Source organism: Vanessa cardui, chromosome 23 (assembly GCF_905220365.1).
Source record: "Vanessa cardui chromosome 23, ilVanCard2.1, whole genome shotgun sequence".
NCBI classification, from domain to species: Eukaryota; Metazoa; Arthropoda; class Insecta; order Lepidoptera; family Nymphalidae; genus Vanessa; species Vanessa cardui.
This window is the reverse complement of record NC_061145.1, coordinates 4622075-4649134: the sequence shown is the minus strand read 5'-3', so window position 1 is coordinate 4649134 and position 27060 is coordinate 4622075. Positions and strand designations below refer to the sequence as shown.

At 33.2% G+C, this 27060-nt stretch overlaps 1 protein-coding gene across 1 annotated transcript in view; it reads right to left on the bottom strand.

Moving 5' to 3' along the window:
* Nucleotides 1-27060, bottom strand: part of LOC124539674 (cGMP-specific 3',5'-cyclic phosphodiesterase-like) — a 153465-nt gene that overhangs the window by 102952 nt on the left and 23453 nt on the right. The window contains exon 2 of the mRNA XM_047116990.1: nucleotides 25742-25776. The gene's annotated coding sequence lies outside the window, so the exon portion shown is untranslated. The remainder of the gene's footprint in view (nucleotides 1-25741; nucleotides 25777-27060) is intronic.

Below are 27060 nucleotides of genomic sequence, written 5' to 3'. Positions count from 1 at the left end.
GAATTTCTAATATTTTTCTCTGGTCTAGCAGACGTCACATATATGTAAATACATAGTATTTACGTATTCAATTTATACTCGAGTGCGACGGAGCTGATTTCAATGGCGGCGATTTTTATCCATTTCCATTTATCCCCTACTGTTTTGCAGACTTTCTAGAATTTTCTTTTATTCTTATGATGTTTGGATTTGCTCACATCAAATCTTTCGGCCATTGTTTATCTACAAACAGGTCATGTTGCTGCATTCATTAAATTTAAAATGTTTAGTGCTTAAAGGTTTACCAATTAGTTGTAGAAAAAACGACTATTTTCTCGTTAAAGATTATCAAATGAGCTTCAACTCAATAGGATTACCAGTAGTTAATGAAGAGTTCGGATTTATATAATTCAATTTAGGTCGTAAAGATCTATTAAGTATATGTATATAATTCGGATATAAAAGTCGGATAGACTTAAACTGTATTTTTTTGTTTATATACAAATTGTTAATTACATAGTAATCAATTTTATATACATCATATAAAAATACAAAATTGCTTATAAACGCTCGCGTGGATCTTCTTTGCGTCAACGTTTTTACAGCGCTCTCATTATGCAGGACATGTTTGTTGTTTTTGAGACTTCACAACTCTATTCCTGAAGACAAATGAAAACAACACAATGGTAAGATCATATTTAGACCAAAATGCTTATGAAAATTATTTATAACATCACTAGGTGTTGCTTGGCTTTGCTCTGATTTGGAAATTGATTATATTCACTGAAATTTCAAACCCAAATTCACCCCCTTAGAGATAGATAAGTAATATTAGATTACGCTTAGCGATGATGAATCAGTCGGTCAGGACTTGTTATTTTATAAATGTATATATATACATATATATTAAAAGTCTTAATGACGTATATAAATAATTTTTTTCTTAATAAAGACGTATTTCTTTTAAATCAAACGATATAAGATATTTTATCGTTATCAGTTTTTGGTTAAGAAACGGGCAAAATGGTTTATAAAATTATTGAAAAAAGTACAATAGCAAGCACAAAAGCTAGTGGAAACAGAATAGCTAAAATAGATAATTGTTAACAATGCTAGCTGTCTTTGTAAACAACGTTATTCCCGCCGGGAAATTACTTGACGCTATCTACGAACTATGGACGACTGCACTATCACGTAGCCTACGTTGGTCACGTCGATGCACTGTGCTTCTGTGCTCACGGTTCAAATTCCTAAAGGATCTCATAGTTTTAAATCAATCCAGATCATTCTGAATTAAGACGCGAATTCAAATATTTGCATAAAACTCAAAACTCAAATAACTTTATTCAATATAGAAGCATTACACTTTCTTATTGATGGTCAATCGAAACACTACCACCGGTTCGGAAAAGAAAATACCCTGACCTGAGAAGAAACGGCGAAAGAAACTCAGCGGGATAATAGATAGAATAGATAGATAGAAATAATTGAATAGATAATAATATAATGAATACGATCCTTCCAACCCCGTTTTACTCAACAATAGTAAATATTTCGTAAAATTCTTTAGTCTATAAGGTACCTGTGAAATTTCTTGTTTGTAGATGTTATAATTTCTGATACGTGATTGATCAGTGAGTGTATTTCGCTTTTATATGTTACAAAGTATCGTTTATATATAATAGCATATATATTTAGCGTTGTAAATATATATATCGATGAATAGTAAAGTCGATGAAAGCTCGATGACACGCCATCAGAGTAACACTGTATGTTTCTTAAATCATTAAGGCTTAGCCTTATGAGCCATCCGGTACTTTGTCTAATCGAATTGCTTGTGTATTATGCGCATACGCTGGTTATGACATTGTTTTTTAAGCTTTTTGATCAACATTTTATAACGATTCAAAATATACAGAGTACAGACATGCCATGGCTTAATTTCACATTCGAAATCTAAAAATCTTAAAGGTAGAAAATTATTATAAATTAAAAAACACCTCTTTAATTCACTAGTATAATACAGGGACATAAAAAAATTGCAATAGCTTTCTTTTATTTATTTAGATGTATGTTTAAAACTGTTGAAATTGCCGCGTAATTAGAAAGTACGGCAGATAATGGTATCAGCGCATTACCAGTTAATTTTCAGTCTCAATTACGTCCAATTTCCATTGAACGTAGTTTGCGTTTGATCCACTAATGGATTGACGTAATTAGATTCCAAACGTCCAAATCTAAGTGTAATCCAGTTTTATGTTATCCTGGCAATATTATTTTTTATTAATTTGAAACGCGTTCGGATAAACCGTAGAATAATAATTTAATAAAAAAGAAAAGTTTTTTTGAGTATCGATACTTTGAGTATGCCTTATATTATAATAGAAAAATATAAAAAAGGTAAAATTCAAAAATAGAAATAATTTATTCTCTTTAATACCGATAGGTATTAGAGAGAATAAATCGAGAGAATTAAATAATATTGTTTATTTTGCTGTTAATTTTATGATATTTGTTTGGATTCCTTAAATTTAAAAATAGCGCAAGCGATCAATTTGTCAGGAACAATACAAGAAATAGATTTAAAAAAAAAAGATTCTTACAAAGAAGGTTTAATAGAATAAATTATCAACTCTAGCTTTATAGAATTGCTAATAGGTATGCTATTATTAGGAAAATCCTGTTAAGAAGATTTGGGGCATATTCTATTAGTATCAGTTCGGGGTAGTGTGTCGGAATTTAATCACAAACGAGGTAAATTTTCAAGCCGATTACAACTCTAGTTCCATCCACATATCCGAGTGAAAAATATTTACTTATATATTATGTACTAACATTCTATATTATTTATGTATTCAAACTAAAGTAGCCTTTAGCCTTAGCCTCAATATTTCAATTAAAATATTTCATATAACGCATTTTTTCCTTATAAGTATGTATATTTTTATTATATATGTGTATTGTAATTAATTAATACTTACTGATTTTTAATTAACCACTCAATGCTTTCACCTAAATAAAACAACACGATATATCTTCATCACGAAACTTTGCACTTAGTAATCAAAATATCATTCAAAGATATCATTTAAAATAACAAAGGATTTATTATTATATTAATAAAAAATATATTATAATAACGTTTCGTGAAAAGCATTACACAGACGGAATGCAACTAAACAATAAACTGTTAATTTTTCCTTGAGCAATGTCGAATTTCATTAGCACGTGTGTTTTGTGGTTTAGGTTTGGGCACCACTGGTATTATAGTACGACACAACTTAGATGTCGCATCGGCAAAATTCGTAAAACCGATCACATCCGAATTGAGTACGCTATTCCAAATTATCAACATTTATTTCTCATGCGAATATGATCTTTGCACAAACATAATAACTTGTAATATCATATGAACTAATATATTCGTCAATTTGACACGTCGATTTATATGCACTTGCTTTCTCTGACGCGAGAATCTATAGCGACGAATAGCGTTGAATGGCGCGATAGGTACCTATTTCTATTGGTTGTGTAAATCGGCAGTAATCGGTTTTATTTTCATTCCATTGCATATTCCGATGCTATATCTAATTTGTGTCGTACTATACCTTGCTATTATTTTGACTCAATAATATACAACATTTATATGTTGTATATTATTGAGTCAAAACCGTCTTGAATACATATAATTTAATTAAAGTATTATTATTACAACTGAAGCTTAAGTGAGCCAGTCCAACTCTCATCTCAGTTAAGGTTGGTGGCGCATTGACGATGTTAGGTAAGATTTTGACGACCCCCGTGGTCGAGTGGTGTGTACACCGGTTTTCATGGGTATGCCACTCCGAGGTCCCAGGTTCGATTCCCGGCCAAATGTAGATTATCATTAGTTTCCTATGTTGTCTTGGGTCTGGTTGTTTGTGGTACCGTCGTTACTGCTGATTTTCCATAACACAAGTGCTTTAGCTACTTACATACATTGGGATCAGAGTAATGTATGTGATGTTATCTCACATTTATTATTATTTATTTATTAAGGAATCGGTAAATTACCTTAAAGTGGCTCCAGACTGCCTAACAATATTTTTTTAAGTAGACCTTTTTTTATGGTATAGGTTGGCGGACGAGCATATGGTCCACCTGATGGTAAGTGGTCACCATAACCCATAGACAATGACGCTGTAAGAAGTATTAACTATTCCTTACATCGTCAATGTGCCACCAACCTTGGGAACTAAGATGTTATGTCCCTTGTGCCTGTAGTTACACTGGCTCACTCACCCTTCAAACCGGAACACAGCAACACTGAGTACTGTTATTTGGCGGTAGAATAACTGATGAGTGGGTGGTGCCTACCCAGACGGGCTTGCACACAGCCCTGCTACCAAGAAAAAACACCTCATCGTTCAAGTAAAGAGTACAAATTAAAGCGCTTTACGCTTTTCCGGAATAGATATCCCGCCAGCAAATTTAAGTTATTGTGGCGACGAAGTAAATTGCTATGTACTAAAGTTCTTTGGTATAAACGTGGCGGTTTAATTACAAACACAAAGGACATGGTAACACACGGACGGACTGACACTTTTCGAATGTAAATGTATGTGGATACAAATGATGTAGACATTTGAGTAACCTTTTAATTCCAAAAAAATGTATTCAATTTAATTTTACTGAATTTCTTGCCGGTTTTTCTCGGTAAAATTTATTCTCCGAATCGGGTGGTAGCTTAAAACAGTTGTTAAATGAATGGTTTGATTCAAAAGGACTTGTAAAAGTCTCCTCGAATGAAGTATATTTTGTTTTTGATTTTTATTTTTTACTAACAAAACAAACAATTTAAACCAAACACCCTTTGTGTTTGGTTTAAATTGTTTGGTAGACAAAATAATTTCGATAATAATCAAATCAATATAATGTTTTATGTATAAATAGTACTTGTTATGTAATATTTCTTCCGCATTTGTGTTATCGCTCAAATCAGTAAGATTATTATGAACGTGAAATTTCATAGGGCACCAAAAAAAAATATTTCCAATTGACGTTAAATGAAACTCTTCTGGATAGACTATAGATAGACAGTAGAAAATTCGGTCTATTTAAATAAAATCTGCAAATTAAAAATCAATAACTTTAAACAAAATATAAATACACACTTGCAAATTGCCCGAAGTAATATTTATTATTGTATTATAGCAATGACAGGACAACAATATTAAATTTCATATTTTCCTGGTAGACATACAGGAATACATATTCTTTTACAATATCGCTCTTATGACGTACATAATAAGTGCTACGTGTATTTAACCGTGTTCGCTTCATGAATCATATACCGATAATTAATTTACGGGAACTACGTATTTATGAATCACAATATAAAGTTCAATATATCATAAAGTTTTTATACTAATATATTTTTTTTTATCTAATTCATAAGGGCAATGCCCAAACGGTTGGAGCCAATCGTCGGTATTCCTTCGATCATTTATACAAAAACAGACAGTGAATTTTCCACTAAGGGCTAAGGGCCTCCTCTCCCTTTGAGGAGAAGGTTTTTGGAACATTCACCACGCTGTTCCAATGTGGGTTGGTCGAATACATGTGTAGCAGAATTTTAATGAAAATTAATAAAACTTAACTCATGCAGATTTCGGTTGTAATCGCCAATCGCACGAGATGAATTATAAACACAAATTAAGCACACGAATGTTCAGTGGTGCTTGTCTGGGTTTGAACCCGCAATCATCGGTTAAGATGCACGCGTTCTAACCACTGGGCCATCTCGGCTCGATCATTTATATCCTTGACAAATTCGTGAACACGTTCAATGTGGTCTGTGGTCTGATTTGTGTTTTCTGTATATTTTTCAACAACATTTTTAAAGACATTACGTATCCTATGTTTGTTTATTTAGAAGTTGTTGACGGAAAATTCCAATCACATTTTATTGTTTATTCAAGTAGGGTTATAAACGCAGTATAGTACGACATAACTTAGATGTGGCATCGGCAAAATTCGTAAAACCGATCACATCCGAATAAAGTACGCTATCGCAAATTATTAATATTAATTTCTTATGTGAATATGATCTTTAAACGTAATAACTTGTAATATCATATGATCTAATATGTTCGTCAATTTGACACGTCGATTTATATGCACTTGCTTTCTCGGGTCGAACTGACGCGAGAATCTAGCGACGAATAGCGTCGAATGGCGCGATAGGGAGCTGTTTCTATTGGTTGTATAAATCGACAGGGATCGGTTTAATTGAATTTGCCGATGCTACATCTAAGTTTTGTCGTACTATACCCTATTCTTCGATGGGTTGGAAGGTGCGTGCTGCAGCATCATCAAAAAATCATAACAAAATATATTTGCATATGTGCTGACGTTTATGATATTTCAAAACTAACATCGAATTTAATATATAAGATAATATTTTTCGCTTTATATGCTGCGATCGACAGAGGCACAGGTGCTATGAAAAATTCCTACGTCTACTTAAATTTATATTCAATTTCCATACACTTGGCTACTGTATTATGCACTCCGAGCGCACTTCACTTAAGAGATACAAGTATTTAATAAACTGTCTCCATAAACATGGTCTACGTCTTACGTCTAATCATTAAGTTATGCATATATTTTAACGTTTTTTATTTTTGTTCAGTGGAGCTGAAAAGACATGGTAAATATCCTGAAATCGATAACTTTAATAATAAAAATAACCATGTTAATTTAAAATCTTATATTTCGCATTTATATAATATAATATTGCTTGAAATTTTTCGACATCAGCGTCACTGACGTTCAAATCGCCATTTTTTTACAAATACATAATGATTATTCAAGCAAATGATATTACGTTAATCCGAGGTCAAATGTTGTTCATTTATCCTTTTGTTCTCTTGTGGTTGGATTTCTTTTTATTTCTTGTTATTTGATTCAAATATTATAACTCTTATTTCAAATTATGTTTTTCTCTTAAACCAATTGAACTGTGCACACACAATAGTAGTGTATAAACAACTTTTAAATATACAAAACCCTGTTTTATTGGGTTCACTGGTAACAACGATATTCTTGACTGTTTGTCCAGACTCGAGACAATTGGAATTATTTTTCAAACAACTAGTATTTGTACCACCATTCCATGAGAACAATTTGTAAATAACCTATTTTTAAGCCCCGACGCAAAATGAGGGGTGTTGTAAGTTTGACCTGTCTGTCTGTGTCTGTCTGTGTCATCATAGCTCCGGAACGAATGAACCGATTTCAATTTAGTTTTTTTTTGTATTACAGGTGTTTTACGGGCGAGTGTTCTTAGACATGTTTGATGAAAATAGATTGTTAAGATAGAGTTGTTTATAATTATTTACCACCAATACAGTATTATAAATAAATTATTCGTATACTGAGAACTATAATCTATGGATGTATACAATTGTATATCAATGTAAGAATGACAAAGGTAAACATCGCTAGCAAACCTAATAAATAAATAATCAAACACTAATTGCACATTTGAATACCATCTAATAACATGTTTTGTTCATTAATGGTTATGTACCTAATAAGCTTTAAATAATTATATCTTGTCTGGTATACGTTGCAATGACATTATTTATATTATATTTATATTACGGTTTGTGCTGAAATATCCTCCTTATAGTATAGAATTAAAAATGCTATGTGCACTCTTTAATGGTTAACGATCATACAACAACGAAGTCTATATATCTTTAACAGATATACTATCATTTTAATGTATAAGATTAAGCTGCAACTGTCAGCGGGTATTTATTATAACATATTATATGTAGTTCCCTAAGTCAGGAAGGAAAGGTAGACTCGGCGCCGGAAGCTTGGTGTTATATTATAGATTTATTTTACAGGTCATGTTGATACAATATTCTGTGTCTTTATAAATATTTACCATTTTATGTTACATGAGTGGGTTGTACCCAAGTGAGCTTGCACTACCACTAATCACACAGTTTTATAGACATTTACGATAAACCTTAAGCTTCTACATAGTATAAAACAAAGTCGCTTTTACTGTCCCTATGTATGCTTAAATATTTAAAACTACGCAACGGATTTTGATGCGATTGTTTTTATTAGATAGTTTGATTCAAGAGGAAGGTATTTGTGTATATGGACAATATAGTATAGTAACACTGATAATTTTATATAAATTTGTAATGAGATGTATCTGTATTGCACCCGTTTGAAGCCGGGGCGGGTCGCTAGTATTTTTATAAGGAATATCATCGGGAACGTTCATAAATGGGCCCCTGGTGACTTTTCATATAATTTCAGCATTTTTATATGAAATTAACAATTTGTATTTGTAATTCATCCCGCGCTCGACATTGAAGGAAAACGTCGATAGAAAAACTGCATTCGTCAAATAAAAATCATGATGCAGAAAACAGATTGCTAAAACTGTAAAATAAGCTGTAAATCTCATCTTTAAAGAAAAAAGCACCTCGGTTTCTTCTTGAGACAAAAAACATGAAATACAACCTTAAAGTCTTCAAGGATATTATTTAATATTGATACTCTTTTTTTTTTAATGGCATATGTGGTGAAATAAAAAGCCACCTCGGCTTACGAAAAGTGATAACCACCGCCCATGGCTAGCAAAATGGAAGGTTTGCAAGTAAGCTGTCAATATTTAACAAATAAATGAAACATCAAGAAAAGTATTCACTTTTTCAAAGTCCCCAAATCGTATCGGTTTAAAACAAAATAAATGAAACATATTTTTTTTTTTTTTTACGTTATAGCTTGGCGGACGAGCATGTGGGCCACCTGATAGTAAGTGACAATGACGCTGTAAGAAGTATTAACTATTCCTTACATCGTCAATGTGCCACCAACCTTGGGAACTAAGATGTTATGATCCTTGTACCTGTAGTTACACTAGCTCACTCACCCTTCAAACCGGAACACAGCAATACTGAGTACTGTTATTTGGCGGTAGAATAACTAATGAAGGGGTGGTACCTACCCAGACGGGCTTGCACAAAGCCCTACCACCAAGTAAAACGCGTTTATAACATATTAAATTAAAATATGAATTCGTGTATCTATGTATTCCATTTGTCAAATGAAATACCGTTAAATGTTAACCAACTAAGGCGTTATTACGAAATGGTATACTATGTTAAACCGCTCCTTTGCGTAGATCGAATCATCAAGAACCAATATTTTATTCATACTATTCCCTCGCTAATTGTTAATTAACAAATTAATGGCTTTCACGGTTCACAAACATTACCTAGCGCTTACTTACATACTTGATACTTTGATAAATTATTGCTCTAGATGTGTGCTGATGGAGAAGTCCAATTTCTTACCGAATTCTGGGCAAGTGTTTTTAACCTCATTTGTAACTTGTAAATGTGTGCGTTAATTAGAATATAACGAATAGGTTAGTTTGGATTTGTAATATAGCGTAATCCTGCCCTGGTATATCTACGACTTCCGTGGTCGAGTAGTGTGTACACCGGGTTCGATTCCCGGCCGAGTCAATGTAGATTATCATTAGTTTTCTATGTTGTCAAAATCGCGGTAAAAACGTAAACCTATGTAAGTTATCGATGCGTCGAAAGAGAACTATCTTCTTATTTATATGTCATCAAAAATGGAAATCGATCAGATCTCAGTTAACGGAATTTTAGTAATACCACGACAGAATGAGTCTTTAGTTGCTCTGAATGTTTATTATTTCAGTAGTTGAAGCTTACGCTTGTATAGCGGTACTCCATTGACGAACACACACATATTTATGTATTTGCTCATTTGTATCCTGTGCTGAGAACTTGTCACACTATCTACCCTATAATCCTGAGGTTCGATCAATGCAATTTGAATTTTACCTCGCGGCAACAAGGAAACATTTAAATTGCCTTACAATCGTCAATATTACCTTATCCATATTGTCTTCTTAATATTATCTATTGGAAATCTTCAGACATTAAAGTAATGAACACACAGTACCTACCCAAAAATTATAAAAATATACCGATCGATAATCTACTATTTTTTCGAACTTGAAGATTAAATTCTGCCTCGTTTGCGTAAATGAGAGCCTATCAATATACATAAAGGTCCTGAACGCATTACGTTGAAATCCTGCATTGAGCCAATAAAAAAATATTTGGTTATCCGTATTAAGAAGTTCTTAATAGGAGTTGAGTCTGGAAATGGAAAGTCTTTATAGCAATTTTTGTTTGCACTTCAGCGTTTATTCGTAGATCTTTATATGAAACAATTTCTCCGGTTAGGCCTCCGTGACGCAGAGGTTAGAGAACAGATATTAGTTTCCATATGTTTGGAAACATGTATCCAAAGTTAAAGGAAAATCTCTAAATGACTTTTGGTCTCCTCTTCCGTTTAGGAGAAGATTCTTTCATCATTGCTTATTGTTGAATACAGGGATATATATACATATATACATATGGAGCAGAATTTTATTGTAATTTGACATTTCTTTACGATATTTTCCTTAACATAAATTAAGGACAAGAAAATTCAGTGGTGCTTGCCCCAGACCTGCGTTCAATTCATATCCGTCTTAATTACAATTTTATTTTTTTATAAAAATATTTTATTATATTTTTTAAACGAAATGTTAATTAAAGCAAGCACTCATCAAGTGGGAACTTATTCCCTTTTTTCCCGCAATGTGCAATGACGCAGTTTGATAACGCGAACGTAAATCGTAAAAGACAATAAGTACTTTTCCTCTATTCCTAAAAGTACTGGAAATAAAAAATACTTCGGAAAATTAGTCACACGGTCTCGTAAAACACCTCCCACTCGCTTCGTAAAGCATATTGTATTTTCTCTATATTCTCACATGTACCAAATACAAGTGGCTCTTAACGTAAGAGCCATAAAGACTATTTTACAATGGAATACGTTTCACAAACTGTATTACGCTATCAGTATTTGTTTTGTAGCTTACATAGTAGTGCATAAACTAAACTTTGTGCTTATAATAGTGCTTCTACTTTATTTATTAGTGTTACATTGTCTAATATGTATTATATTACTACATATTATAAAGTGTATGTTTTAATGTGTGTAATAACATTTATATCACAACAAAAACTGTACATGTGTGTGTGGTTTATTAAAGTCTATTTCATTTTAGACATTGTCGACTGTCTTTTGTTTAATACTGAGCTAGTGTGTCTTTTCGGTATTTATTGATTGCACACATAAAACTTTGAATATGTTTGTACATTCTAGTTTCAACAGAGTTGCATCTGTGTCACGATCTGACTGACTTTAGATGTTTTGTTTTTAACTCGAATAAGATTTCTTTTTTTAATACCATCTGTATAATCGAGAAGCGAAGATCAAACACGTACAGCCTAAGTACTTACAGCCTCACAGTAATAACTTTTCGAAGTTACTACTGTTGGGACGAAATCGTAAATACACAGCCTGTAAATTCCCACTGCTGGGCTAAAGGCCTCCTCTCCTTTCGAGGAGAAGGTTTTGGAACATATTCCACCACGCTGTTCTAATGCAGGTTGGTGGAATACATATGTGGCAGAATTTCTATGAAATTTGTCACATGCAGGTTTCCTCACGATGTTTTCCTTCACCGCTGAGCACGAGATGAATTATAAAGTCAAATTAAGCATATGAATCAGAGGTGCTTGCCTGGGTTTGAACCCGTAATCATCGGTTAAAATGCACGCGTTCTAACCACTGGGCCATCTCGACTCTATTAAGCATAATATTAATTATTCTAATGAAAATAAAAGGAGTAAACGAATAATAATTATATAATAGTTTCTCGAAAATTCCAAGTCACTTCCCGCTGTCTGTACGTTTAGTTCACAACGTATTTTAATACGATTTTCATCAATAAATCGGATTCAAGCTCAATATTACATTTTTCCTACCTGAAAAAAAAGAACTTTTAATTTTATAATATTCCTTAATTTATAAACTGTTATCATTATCTTACCCTTGTGATACCAAGAGAGGTACTTCGTATATATGCCTACTTTGGTTAGTAAATAAATATGAAATACCTGCTTCCGAACTTATAACTTTCCAAATTCATAATATTATAATAAATTATAATTTCAAGGGCCTCGGAATAAAAGTGTCGAAACATATACTTGGTGGAAGGGCTTTGTGCAAGCCCGTCTGGGTAGGTACCACCCACTCATCAGATATTCTGCCGCTAAACAACAGTACGTAGTATTGTTGTGTTCCGGTTTGAAGGGTGATTGAGCCAGTGTAACTACAGGCACAAGGGACATAGCATCTTAGTTCCCAAGCTTCATTGTCTTTGAGTGATGGTGACTACTTACGATCAGGTGGCCCATACGCTCGTCCGCCAACCTATTCCATAAAAAAAATATATATGTTCAAACATATCATGAGTGATTTGTCTATATCAATATATAATTTCTAGTAAATACTTCAAAGGCAATTTCTAATAAAATGATATACTTCAGCTAAATCACTGCGGACAATCTGAGGAGACACACCTGCCTAGGAGATATTATTATGCAAGAGTGTGTGTGCGCGAACAGAAAGTGCACTTCAACTTTCAAACTTCAACTTGCTACTCAGAATATATTGACGGAAGAACCTATAAAATGACTTTTTATTGACTCGACGCGGGATTTGAAGGGATTTATAGATTCATGACTTCAAAAAAGGAAACTTTCACTTGAAATATGTTATTTTGTGATTTTTAAATATTATGTATATGTCGGCGCGAAACCACGCATTTAAGCGCTTAGAATACATACGAGTTGTGTTTCTCAAGGCTGCTGTTGTTTGTTGTTGTATATGTAATACCTCGATATTTTAATTTGTGAACGCATTTCTCTTAAATTTGGAATAAGAGAAGATACTGTTGAGTGGTATATAGTTCATTCCACGAAACGAGCTCCCAAAGGAAATTGCGCTTATTGAATCATTGGTTATTGCGCGTGACCTTCATTACCCAAATCATTTCTTGGGATTGCCTCACAAGTCGGTTTCACTTATCTAGCGCCGCGTATTGACCAATGGGGTGAGAGTATTTTGTTCTCTAGGAGCTCCACTCATGGAATTGAACGTGATATGGAATAATAAGTAAATCTTAAGAAACAAAACTGTGTTCGAATGATCATTTACTATATACCTATAATTTGTAAATGTTAAACATTTACACAGCATTAAATTATTATTTGTTAATTATTTAAGCTTATACAAATTAAATTAAAATATAAACAAAAACAGCTACTACACAAATCAGGGCCGCGTGATATGGTGACAACAATGCTAGCAGCATTTATCCGTTGAATTGCAACTACGACACTCTGAGAGGCAAACAAACTGGCCCTCTTCTTACCAATATGAAAATCCAAAACAGCGGGATATTAAGTCATTTTCGACGCACAACCACTTTGTGGATCCTTTCCTTAAAGGCCGGCAACGCAAAACAAAACCCCCGTTTTGCAGATTTCCATGGGCGGTGATAATCATTTTTGCACAGGTGAAAAAAAATACTTAAAAATATAAAGGTCTTTTAAGATAATAAACAAACTAAGTGGATAAGTTAAATACAGAAATGCATATCATTCGTGATTAAAATTTGTTTCTCTTTTGTATTTTAAGGTCGACATTACATCGTTTTTATTAAAAACCTTCACCGTACGTCAGTCTTTGTCATAGGTTTCCTCATTTGAGATCCATTAAGTCTGAAACTTTGGATTTATGGAGATGAATACGCGTCAGACTCTTTGTTTTATACAACTTTGTAAAATTGTCGGCCTTTCAAAGTGCAAATGAGTTTTATGGTATTATAAAATGAATTGATATATAAATCTATTTTCACTTTTCAATATTGCTGTAATTATATTTTTACAATTGATTCAGGGAAGATTATTTTTTCTTGTCTACGTCGCTATTTTTTTCCTTAAATATGGAAAATATTAATAACTCTCAATAATAAAAAACTCAGAGGCTTCATTTAATCTGAGTAGGAGGCCTTACTTCATTCAAGACGACCTGATCAGAGGCAATAAAAAGTTATTTTATAGGTTTTTTTGTGTATATATTTAGAGTAGCAACCTGCAGTCCGAAAGTTGAAGTGCACTTTTGTAATGTTATATCTTCTAAACAGTTTTATACTCCTGATATTGTCCAGTTAGTGAACCGGGCTGAAGTATATCATTTTATTCAAATATTTGAAGCTAGTGATCATTAATTGGTCGAAATTCGACTGTAATGCATTGCCAATAAAATATTAGATGCGTTGATTCGAAAGATATGTGGGAAAAATGAGCCTTAACTAAGGTATCAAAAAAAGTTGAGCCTCTTTTCTCCGAGGTATCAACCTTGTCACTACTATGATAAAAAAATATCAAATTAGAAAAAAAATAATTGGTTTTCATCTTTACCGTGACTTATATTGTAATACAAAAAAAACCTTTATCTTCATAATATTTAACATAGAAGATATAATACATATTTATGTGGTATATATACTGCCAATATATACAACACAAATATGTATTATATCTTCTATGTTCAATATTATGTAGATAAACGTGTATTTGTGATGATTATTTTTATCATATTGATCTATTTGAAATGAATATTTAGTTGAAGCCTTTAAAGATAAATTAAAAGGCTGACGACAAAATGAATGCTATAAAAATAATTAAAAAACCGGGCAAGTGCGATTCAGTCTGGCGCACTGAGGGTTCTAGCAACAGATAGACAAACAGACGAACAACGAAGTGCTCTGATTAAGATTCCTTATTCATTTAGAGATGAGATGGCCCAGTGGTTATAACTCGTGCATCTTAACCGATGATTTCGGGTTCAAACCCAGGCAAGCACCACTATATATATGTGCTTAATTTGTGTTTATAATTCATCTCGTGCTCGGCGGTGAAGGAAAACATCGTGAGGAAACCTGCATGTGTCTAATTTCATCGAAATTCTGCCACCACATGTGCATTCCACCAACCCGCATTGGAACAGCGTGGTGGAATATGTTCCAAGCCCTCTCCTTAATGGAAGAGGAGGCCTTATCCCAACAGTGGGAAATTTCCAGGCTGTTACTTTACTTTTTTTTACTTTTACTTTATTCATTTAGAGCTACGGAGTCCTAATAATCAAGAATATGAATTACCTGTATAATTATGAATTACTTAATTCTATATATTTTTTATAATGATTTCCTTTTTTTATTTAATTTACAACAACCACGGACTCACAGTTGCTCGTGCATTTTTTACATTCTACATTCATACATATTGACTTTTTATATGTATTTAATATTTTTACTAAACACTGACTTATTCATGTTAAATTGGATTTCCTTTTAAGATTATCAATTTATAAGGAGTGGGAACAACAATAGCCCAAGGGGTAAGGATCGATCCTGTGACTTGGACACCGCTGGGCGACCTTTAAACCATTGCGCTATTTACCCTTTTTAATTATAAATCAAATTACTTTGTCTATGTGATATTTCGTCTATTTATAAACGCTCTACACGTATATACTTCCCAAAATTAAACTACCATTAGTTTCTTGGGTAGTATATGCATTAACGTAGAGGCATAATCAAAGATGTTAGTTTTTCAATTTCATCCTTAATGGTAAAGAGAAAATATAGCGTGGAAATTGAATTTGCTGAAAGCGACTTTAGCACATGTGTATCCATTAACCCTATCTTGAGACGACGCCCATCAAGGAAACATTTACGAGCGTTGAATACAAATTACATAATAATAACTCAAACCTACCTTGGAAAAATCTCGTAAGGTTGAGATCATTTTTGTTCAAAATTGAGAACTTTTCAGGAATATGATAAAGTTCAGAATTTGGCAGCGTTTAGTATCTTGACTAAGAAAGCCGAAACTGCTTTGAAATGTTGACAAATTGACATCCATTGCATTATGAGGTTAAGAATAAAGAGTGTATTTATGTACACAGACTTGAGTAGTTATATAACCTACGCAGTGCTCTATTCTCTCATGAGTTGTAGAAAATATATTTCCAATTTAAATTAAAATAGAACATCTTATATATAAAAAGCGTAAGTTGATTTTTATCCCAGTGATTATGGGATAGTTGTACAGTCAGAGTAAGAATACCTTCGTCAGTTTTTAAATTCATTCCTTTATCAAGTCTTAAACTCTTAGTATCTTTTGAATATAAACATTAAATCATTGCGACGCAATATTTAATTCTCGATCGGTAAAGCAGATTATCGCTCATACTGAGCACACGAAAATAGATCTTAAGGTGACGAACCTTTTCTTACCCCGTCTGTACATAGAAAAAAACTTTATGGTTTCATTATAAAAAGCTACAGTTGTATATGTGCAGAAAATTAAAGGTGATCCTTAATTGTAGTTTATTAGTACTAAATTGTTAAAATTAAAAAAGAAATTAATTTGAGAACAAAGACAAAAACATGAAAAACGTAAAAGTAAATTATCGACAAACTGACTGTTACAGTTTAAAATGAAATGAGATTAAAACAAACACCTGTCATAGGTAACGAAATTCCTACAAACATCTTTTGAATAAACGCGAAGTTACGCAGACGACCCACTAGTCTATATATAACAGAATTTTCTCGTTACAACTTAAGTAGAAAATTACATTATAAAGCTTTAAATTGAAAAGTTTCAATCAAAGTTATGAAAAAGATACTCAACTCGGAATATCAACGTATAAAATGCTATCGTACAGGGTTGTCAAAATATGAAACCGCGTATTTCCTTCACAAATGAAAAATGTAGGAAAGTGGACTTGTTAAAGTGGGTCGCATTGATTTATTCATAGTTATACAAGGTATGGAAGCGTATAAGTCACGAAGCCCAGCCTTGAACATTAACAAAAGGTCCATATCGTTTTATGTAAAATTTGCGAAAGATTCTTGGCTGTACGAAGCTCGTTCTTTGTCTTGTAGAGATATCTTAGGATTCAACCAAGGAGTTCCTACACTTTTTTTATCAAGATTATTTTTTTCTGATCACAGAAAAATTATAAATACAATAGATACGAAAATCTTTTAGTATGAAAGTTTAGGGTTTCAGAACGGCCAAAGTTAAGTGCTGTAATTTTTATAAATACATAACTATATCTTATTTCGTCAAGTTTCGAACGATATTGCGCACGTTTCCAAAACTATAAGAGGTACTCAAACGTAATACAATAAATCTCAGTAATGTATATGTAAGAAAATCACGTAAACATTTGAGTGTATAGTACGACACAACTTAGATGAAGCATCGGTAAAATTCGTAAAACCCATCACATCCGAATTGAGTACGTCATCCCAAATTATTATCAATATTTATTTCTTATGTGAAAATTACTTTACACAAACGTAATAACTTGTATTTTATAAGACCTAATATATTCGTCAAGTTGACACGTCAATTTATATGCACTTCTTTCCCTGACGTGAGAATCTATAGCGACGAATAGCGTCGAATGGCGCGAAAGATACCTATTTCTATTGGTTGTGTAAATCGGCAGTACTCGGTTTTATTTTCATTTCATTGCATTTTCCGATGCTACATCTTATTTGTGTAGTACTATACGTATATATGTATATATTTACATAACACATGAAACTATGTACGTACGATACGTATTACATTACAAGCGGATTGATCTATACTTGCCAATAATAATAGGTCTGGTATCTTAATATTTTAACTTATAAATACGGAATTAACTTGGTGTAGGTTAGTCCGTCTAGGTAGATACCATACTCATCGTAAATTTTACTAGTATTGTTGGGTATCGGTTTGAAGTGAGCAAGGACGACGCAAGCGATGGTGAATATCTACAGTACCATTTTCTATGGCAATCGTGACCACTTACCATCAGTTGGGTCGATTTAAAAGATATGAAATGAACGGGATGTTTTAAAAGGTAAAAATAGAGTGCTTTTTATATATAGAATATACACATCAAAATAACGTTATTTATTAATAGTATGTTATATGAAAGAAATACACATACGACCTTTACTAGAATTTATACATGTATATAACGTTAATTTAGAGCAGAAAGTCAGACGGGCAAATGTGCCACCTGTTGCCATTCGGTCACCTCTACACATTCGACGTTGGCACGAGCAGGAATATAAACCATTGCTTACACAGTCAGTGCGCCGCCAAATATGGGGATTAAGATGTTATGTCCCTTGTGATTCTGGCTTGTTCACCCTTCAAACCGGAACATAGCTTTACTAAGTATTGACGTTCGGTATAAGAATAATTTATGATTGGGTTTCATCGATGATAACGAGTTTGCTCAAGTTTATTATTATGTCTGCAGTTTAGGTCATGCAGATGACACACAAGTTAGTCATCTGTGCAAGTTTGGTCAAAAAGAGACCACTTTTTACCTAATTTACTTCTTAAAAATGATTGCCATCTCGGCTCAATATTTTTTTCAATTATTCAATCAATCAGTGGTTAGAACGCGTGCATTTTTGACGGTGATTGATGATCACGAACCATTGAATTTCTGTGTGCTTAATTTGTGTTTCGTGAGAGGAAGTTTTAAAGCAGCAGTGGGGCAGTCACAGGCTGTATCTTTACTTTATAAGAATGAGATATCCGCTAATAAAAGTCAGCAAATAGCTTGGCTTTAAATCTTTCAAAGGATTGTAATTATTATGAACTTTCTAAATAGCGGTTCTTTAAATTCGTCAACACAATTATTTTGTTTTTTTTTTTTTTTTAATAAACTAATTTTATTATAATTGACAACCCTAACGATAACTGTCATTCACGTGACCTAAAAACCATTGAAGAGTCCGAATAATATCAAAACAAGCGCATCCTTTGACGCTGATTTCATTCGAGGTTTATTATTTCAGTGCATCTGGAATTTCTGTCAATGTTTATTGATAATAATAAAATGGCTATAATTAGGCTGGTTCCGACTACATTTATTAATAAACGGTATTTTCGAGGGGCCAAAATTATACTCTCTTCCAACCATCCTTTGAGTATTCTTCGTGAAATCAAACCTCAATCAGTATGAGCAATATTTATACAATGTTGCATTACACAGTAATATACTCGTACTAGCTTAATATTGGACATATTTTTCAACGTAACGACTCATAAATGAACAAGTCTATATATGTATATATAATAATTATAATATCTTAAGTATTTAAAGAGGATTTTTTTTTTCTTTGGGGTAGAGGCTACTAACAGAAATGTGAAATACGCATAGTTTTACGTATAAACAATTTAAGATTTGATCTTCAACATGTTCTTTACTTATAATGCCATCTCAATTAGCATGTAGAGCCAACGTCATTATTTATAAAAAAGTTTATAGTTATCACTTAGGTGTTGCCATCGTTACATAGTATAAATAATAATTAAGTAATCGTTAAGTTACATAACAAGTTACACGCTTATTTTAATAACACAATAATCCAGTCATTTATATTAAACTTAATAGCATTTGTTAATGTTGGTTGGTTAAATGTCGGTGTTCTTGTTTGGTCATTGGTTGTTAAAGGGGGTTCGGAGGAAACAATAACCAGCCCTTCTTTGCCATTTGTATTTATGACCTTTTTTATTGACAGAACGGGTCAGAGCATCGTTAATATTACACAGTTTTTATGTTTAAACATTAACACAATTATCAATATATATGCAGACGAGAGACAACCAATAATTAACGTAGCGTAATATTAAAGTTTTATTGCTGTTGCATTTCATTTTTATTTTATCTTTTTCAACAACACATAAAAAAAATTTCATAATGTTTTTTTTTATATATTGTAGGAATATACGAGGGTAGTAGTGGGAGGAAGTGTATTTAAAGGAGGGTGGACGGTAGAAAGACCTCTTTCTGCTATCGTGTGTTCGGTCGATTGGTGTCATACTGTGTTATTTTTGTAATCCATTGCGATTAAGTTTGTTAGTGTCGAGTTGCTAGGGTTATTTTTGAATTAAATTAGGAGAATTGTTGTTACATAAATTCAATAGTAAAAATTGTCGAATATTTATTATCTAGTTTTCTGTAATTTGGATTTTAAAAAAAATCCCTTCTGATCTGGTTTCTAATATATATTTTTATAAACTACCTATCTCGGCATAGCACAGGTATAATTTAACTACTTCGTATCTACAAAAACCATGCAGTTGTTACACTATCATGGACCTAACATCATCATTGCTTATTAAAAAAATGAAGTCGCTTACCGCTGTTTGTCTTTTGTTGCGGCTTTTTTAATAGATAGAGTGATTCGAGAGGAACGTTTCTGTATATAATACGCGGACAATATATCAAAGAAAGACTGATCATTTTAGAAGTTTTTAATGTAACATCGTAGTATATTTAGTATCAGTCATGCGCCCGTGCAAGGCCGGGATTGGTCTCTAGTACTTATGATAAACGAGCATAATTTAGCTATCCGATTCGTATAAAACACAACACTGAAATAAATAAACGTTAAAGTTGACAAGAATCATACAAAAGTCTACGTAAAAAAGTGTCAAAACCGAACTTTTTCCACTAAGAAATCTTTTCCAGCCACCCTAGTTAACTTTGGTAACTGCATTAACGCGTTTCCCCACTTAATGGAAGGGAGACTCACCGGCGTCGAAATACCAAGAAAAAGAGCAGCGGTTACATCTCCTCTTTGCGACTAGTAACTTGACGCCAAGTCAAATATTTCATCTAGAATTCTATTCAGTTTTAACAGTTTTTTTATTATCATTATCAATACATAGTATAAAAACAAAGTCGCTTACCGCTGTCTGTCCCTATGTATGCTTAGATCATTAAAATGACGCAACGGATTTTGATATGGTTTATTTTAATAGATAAAGTGAAGATGATGAAGAGAAGTGAAGAAGAGGCTTTTGTTTATAATACATTGACAATATACTTAGTGAAGAAACACTGATAATTTTAGGAGTTTCTAATGTGACGTCGTATATAAAAAAAACTGTAGTATATTAAGTATAAGCATTGCAATCGTGCGAAGCCGGGGATGGTCACTAGTATTTATGTATATATCAATCTACATAATGTGATAAGATATATAATACATACTGGTTAAGCATGGTATTTTATGAATGCAATCCTATTCTATGAATGCAAGCATGGCCGTAGGCAGACGGGGGTTTTGGGGGTTCAAACCCCCCCCGAAATTTTTTCACTAACCGCTATCGTATTATCAAAAAAACATTTTGCGCTTATTAAACAAACAAAACGTAAGTATTTATCGGTTTCTTCAAAAAATTAAGCCGTTTGGACTAGATATGACAATAAATCTAAACAAAATGAATCATTTTACGCAAAGACTAGAGGCAATACCATAGCCTTATTCACATTATATTAAGATACTATTTTTTTATGTCATAATGTCATGTTAGTAATTTTAAATACTAAAGAAGATAAACCTTTTACAGAGTGCCATTACAGTTTTAAATGTGTAAGACAGATTGTAAAATTTCTGATACATTGTATATATACAGGGTTATTGGTAAGTCGACGTATATCCGTTAGGATAGGGATAGGATAGGGATTAAGTTTTTTTTCATTATTGTTATTTTTAGTCAATTTTGTAGGAATTTTAAAGAGCGACCTTTAGTACGAATTCCTTCATGTTCGACGAAATATTGAAATAATTTCGATTTCCGTGTCCCATTTTTAAATTTGGACCTATTATTATAGTTTAAATATTGACAAATATCCAGTGTTTAATCTTTTTTTTTTTTTAAACAAAAGAAAAAAATTGATTTTATTTGATACTTTTTTATAAATAAATTTTTGAAGTTGCATTTTTGACAAATTTTGAAAAAAAAACAAAAAACTTGATAATTTAAAATTGGTTCACTGTTGGATTATGCATATGGGGGTTAAAATTATTGCAAATAGTACCCCTATTACCTCCTAACGGATATACGTCGAATTACCAGCAACCCTGTATATTTTATTGAGAATATTCATACTATATTATTAAAAAACGGATAGTCGGCGCTCTTTACCGAATAGTCGCTGACTATGGAAGCAGCCGAACTCCTGGAAGACTACTTTGGTGCATCATATCCCTAAAAAGAGCAACCGCCCAGACCCGTCCAATAATAGGCCAATAGCCAACACCTCCTTGTTTCTTTTCCGTTGAGGTCGTTCAGCCGATGATCTTCTGGATTACCTTACTCATAGATATACGGAAGCAGTTAAGAGCAAGGGGAAGGCATTGGCGGCCAGCCTGGACATAGCGAAGGCATTCGATAGCGTATGGCACAAAGCACTTCTTTCGAAACTTCCTTCCTACGGGCTTCCATGGAAATTATGCAATTGGATCACCAGATTTTTGGCAGATCGGAACGTTAAAGTTATAACGTTACGTTATATATGGTGCATGCTCTGATTTAAAATTCGTTAATGCCTATGTTGCACAAGGCTGTATTCTATCACCCACTCTGTTTCTTCTGCATATCAGTGACTTACTTGTTGCAAATCTGTAACATTCACTGCTATGCAGACTACAGTACTGTAGACACCTCATACACCGGCCGGGCTATTATTTCTCGGGAAAACGTCGGAGAAAACCGGAACAAACTTGTGTGTGAAATTGAGTCTTCATTAAACAAAGTCTCGAACTGGGGCCGGCTAAACTTAGTTCACATATGATTGCTATTTTGCTATTAAAATATCTGATGGCGGGGAAGTACTCTCCCTTAGCAGTCCCTTGGGCTCACTTAGTAGCTTCGGATCCCCCGGCTAAAATTAGTCCATTTCAACCCCAATAAAAGGCAAGTTTGCGCGTTAGTCGCTAAAAAAATTACCATATCTCGTATCTCCACGATTGACGTGGATATTTCGAGCCTTGGTCAGTTTCGCGGTCAATTGGAACGCAAAGCCAAATTGGCATCAAAAAAGCTCGGTGTGCTCAGCAAGCCAAGACAGTATTTCATGCCGGCTCATCGCCTAAAACTATACAAGGCGCAAATTGAACCCCACATGGAATATTGCTCACACCTCTGGGCGGGTGCTCCCCAATACCAGCTCCTTCTTTTCGACCCGCTTGATTCTTTTTCTTTGCGTAGAGATGTTAGATCGCTCTGCATCTTATACCGAATATTTCACGGAAAATGTTCGGAATCATTGTTCGGATTAATCCCGGCTGCTGAATTTCACCTTCGGACATCTTGTCAAAATTCAAAGTTTCACCGGCACTACCTTTATGTTCAAAAATCCAGAACAGTACGATTTTTAAGACATTTTTACCTTGCACAACCACTCTATTGAACCAGCTTTCGTCGACGCTTTTTCCGAACCGATACGACATCGGAACCTTAAAAAAAGAGCGTACTCCTTCCTTAAAGGCCGGTAACGCACCTGCCAGCCCCAAAGATGTCCATGGGCGAGCCTCGTGCTCGTTTGCCCCCTATAACATAAAATAAGACGTCGGTTGTCTTTTAAATAAATGTGTATAAATTATGTATAATTATAATATATTTATGCTTATTATAGAGTAAACCTGTTGCTTTTTTTTCCTGGAACACGAACCCCCCCCGAAATGAAATCCTGGCTACGGCCCTGAATGCAAGCATAATAAAAACTATCCATGTATATAAAGTAACTGTAGCAATGTGTGCCACTAATGCATACAATAACACTGATTGAACACATTTGTAACGATGCCGATGATTGATTATTACTGATCTATTTTATGTCACTATTTGACGACCTCCGTGGTCGTGTGTACACCGGTTTTCATGGGTACGCCGCTCCGATGTCCCGTGCTCGATTCCCGGCAGAGTCGATGTAACAAAGTTCATTAGTTTTCTATGTTGTCTTGGGTCCGAGTGTTTGTGATTCTTCATAACATAACTACTTAGGTACATTGGGATCAGAGTAATGTATGTGATGTTGTCCAATATTTATTATATTTATTTATGACAATACAAAAACTAGACACCCGTTCCGGCTTCGCAAGCATTTACTAAATTTTTTTTGAATGGTTGACTTTTCTAAGTAAAATCATTTTTAAAATTCGATCACGAAACACTTTGGGAGAATCGCATTCGTCGTAACTTTTTATTCGACCAAGTTAGAAGGGATTTATTGTCAAAGTTGAGCGTCGTGACGTCATCAATTTAAGAAAATTGACGTTTGAACGTTGAAAGAACGAATGTGTGATTGATGGAATAGGAAAAGGCGTAAACGCAGTGATTACGTTCCGATTCGGTTGCGTTCAGCGATTTGTTAGAATTAGATTCCAGTCGTGACTTTGTTCGCAAGGATAAGTTTTTTTATGGAAAAAATTCCAACTAGGGTGACATTCGTATTGTATTGAAAAAATCCATAATTTGTTGGGTCAATGGTTTGTACGCATCAATAGGCTATTTGTCAATGCGAAAAATAAATTGTGAATTATTGTAATCAGTGCATATGAGTACAAAAATGGTTATTTACTAACGAAAGTTGAAAATAATACTTAATTTATTCAAAAATCCATAATCCAAAAATCCAAAAGTATTTTTTCACGTGACACAAAACGCTCCTGATTGACCGGGCTTATGATGAAGTCACTTTGTTGTAAACCTTGCTTATCTACTATACCACAGATTAAAATACAGCAAAGTGACGTCACCTACCCCATTTCAGCGCCATATTGTCCAAGTAGCGTTTTCGCGCGCTATTTAAATATGGAATTTTTAATACGATATTTTTCGGCAAATATGTACTAGAAATTAAAAAAAAAAAAACAACTTTTACTGGGTTCCTTAACCTCTACTAAATAATATAAAATGGATTTTAAAAACCAGTCAAATACAATATATCGAACAATTTTATATTGACATGGAGATGCAACCCAGAACTACGGTGCACAATTCTCTAATTGTGATTAGCTGGTAACTTGATTTCATTTTTTTATGTGTAACAAGATTAATATTGTAATAGGCCTAATATATAAAACCTATTCTTCAAATCATGACATATTTTATTTAACTAGGCCAATTTTGTAACGTCAGTCAAAAGTTGTCAGTTCGCAGGAAGTCGATTCGAAATTTAAATGCAATTCTTTGCTTAGTGGCTTTGGCTTTAACTTCGAAAATGTCATTTTCATATCCGTGTCAGTTCGATACGGAGTTTACACCTGTTCGAAATTTGATTTTCGTAAAATGTATCGCACAAAGTTGTTATTCCTTTAAAGTCATGTTCGAAATATCTTTCTGGAATTTAATTTGATTTAAATATTCGTCATGAAAATGTATGTGTAATTTTTATTTTTAAATTTCAGAATAAAAACGTTTCTTTTTACGTCAAAAAGGAGTTTCACTTATGTTCTTGAAGACGTTTTCTGACTTACACGCCCTATAATTTTTTTGGTCATCGTGAGCGCTATGTAGCATGGGACAAGTACATTATACCAGACCAGAAAAGTTTGATTTTTAAAAAAGTATATTTTTTTTAATCTTTGTATTTGATAATAATTTGAAATACAATACCTTATTTAAATCACCATAAAAATATTATTACCATGAATAACTACTTGAAATTTTTATTTAACGTAATTCAAATATATAATGTACGTTATTGCAAGCAAAAATATCTAGAGCTGACATTGGTTGGAACGGAGTTACTTTCATTATAAATTACGTATTAGATAACATACATGATGAAATTGATAAAAAACTTAAGCTTAAAAATTTTCCTTAGAATGTAAAAAAGTACTCAGTATAAAATACATGCTTACCCCTTGAAGAGATTTCTTCCAGCACATTGGGTGTTCTGGAAAAAAATTTAAACAAATAAATAAAAATAGCCATGTACCATATATCTATATATCAAAGCCATATAATACAATCCACGAAACGAAAAAACAGACGAAGATACGAACAAAAACCAGCGTAAGCTGAACTTTTATTTTCGCCAATGTACGTTCGTTCCAGATTCAAAAAGTCACTTAATATTCCATCGTGGAACATGCCGCGAATTCATTTATAAGTAGCCTTTAGAATTAGACCCTCTTTCGTGTCTATATGCAATGCAAAAGCCGATCATTCTGGTCCTATTCACGTAAGTCGTGATTTGAATAAAGCTAGCTCAGATGTTTTTAAAAGTACAACCGACTGTTATTGGACACATTCATCAATCGGTTCCATTCTGACAGCTGAAGCTGATAGTGGATTGTAAATGTTGCACTATTTCTATTGTTTCACTGCCCTCGAAAACAAGGTTAGCTTTAGAATTTGATAAAGTTTAATGGCCCAGTGGTTAGTACACGTGCATCAATCGATGATGGCGGGTTCAAACCCAGACAAGCATCACTGAATATTCATGTGCTTAATTTGTGTTTATAATTAATCTCGGGCTCAGTGGTGAAGGAAAACGTCGTGAGGAAACCTGCATGTGTCTAATTTAATAAATTCTGTCACATGTATATTCCACCAACCCACATTGGAACAGCGTGATGGAATATGTTTCAAACCTTCTCCTCATTAGTTTAGCATTGGGAAATTTACAGGGTGTTGTTGTATATGTGTGTGCAGTATAGAATGTGATCATATCCAATGAAGTCAAATAAGATTCGCGTTAGAGAAGTATAATGTCAAACCAAATGCAGATTAAGTCACTGAATATATCGTTCTCACGTACTTATTATGTATTTAGTTCCTTATAGTATGTAAAAGAAAAGTCTCCATATTTTTCCACAGCTGGGCTTACTCTTACCCCACAATGCTATCCTAAGTGGGTTCGTGATAATTGTTAGAAGTCACACAGATTTATTGGAAGCCCAACCATATACTTTCCAAAATGATCGTTTTAAGCTATTACGAATTATATAAACAAATATTAAGTATCAAAAAAGTAACGAATCGTTTTCAGGTTTTACTAATACAAGCGTATTTGAACCTGCATCTTTTAACCCATTAGTCTTCTAACTTTTAACTTTTTAATGTGATTGAAAATGGTATGGACTTTTAATATTGACCAGCTATTGTCTCGATTTTAGCTTATATTAAAAATACTACAATATTTTTTTTGCATTAATAATATATAACAATATTGAAA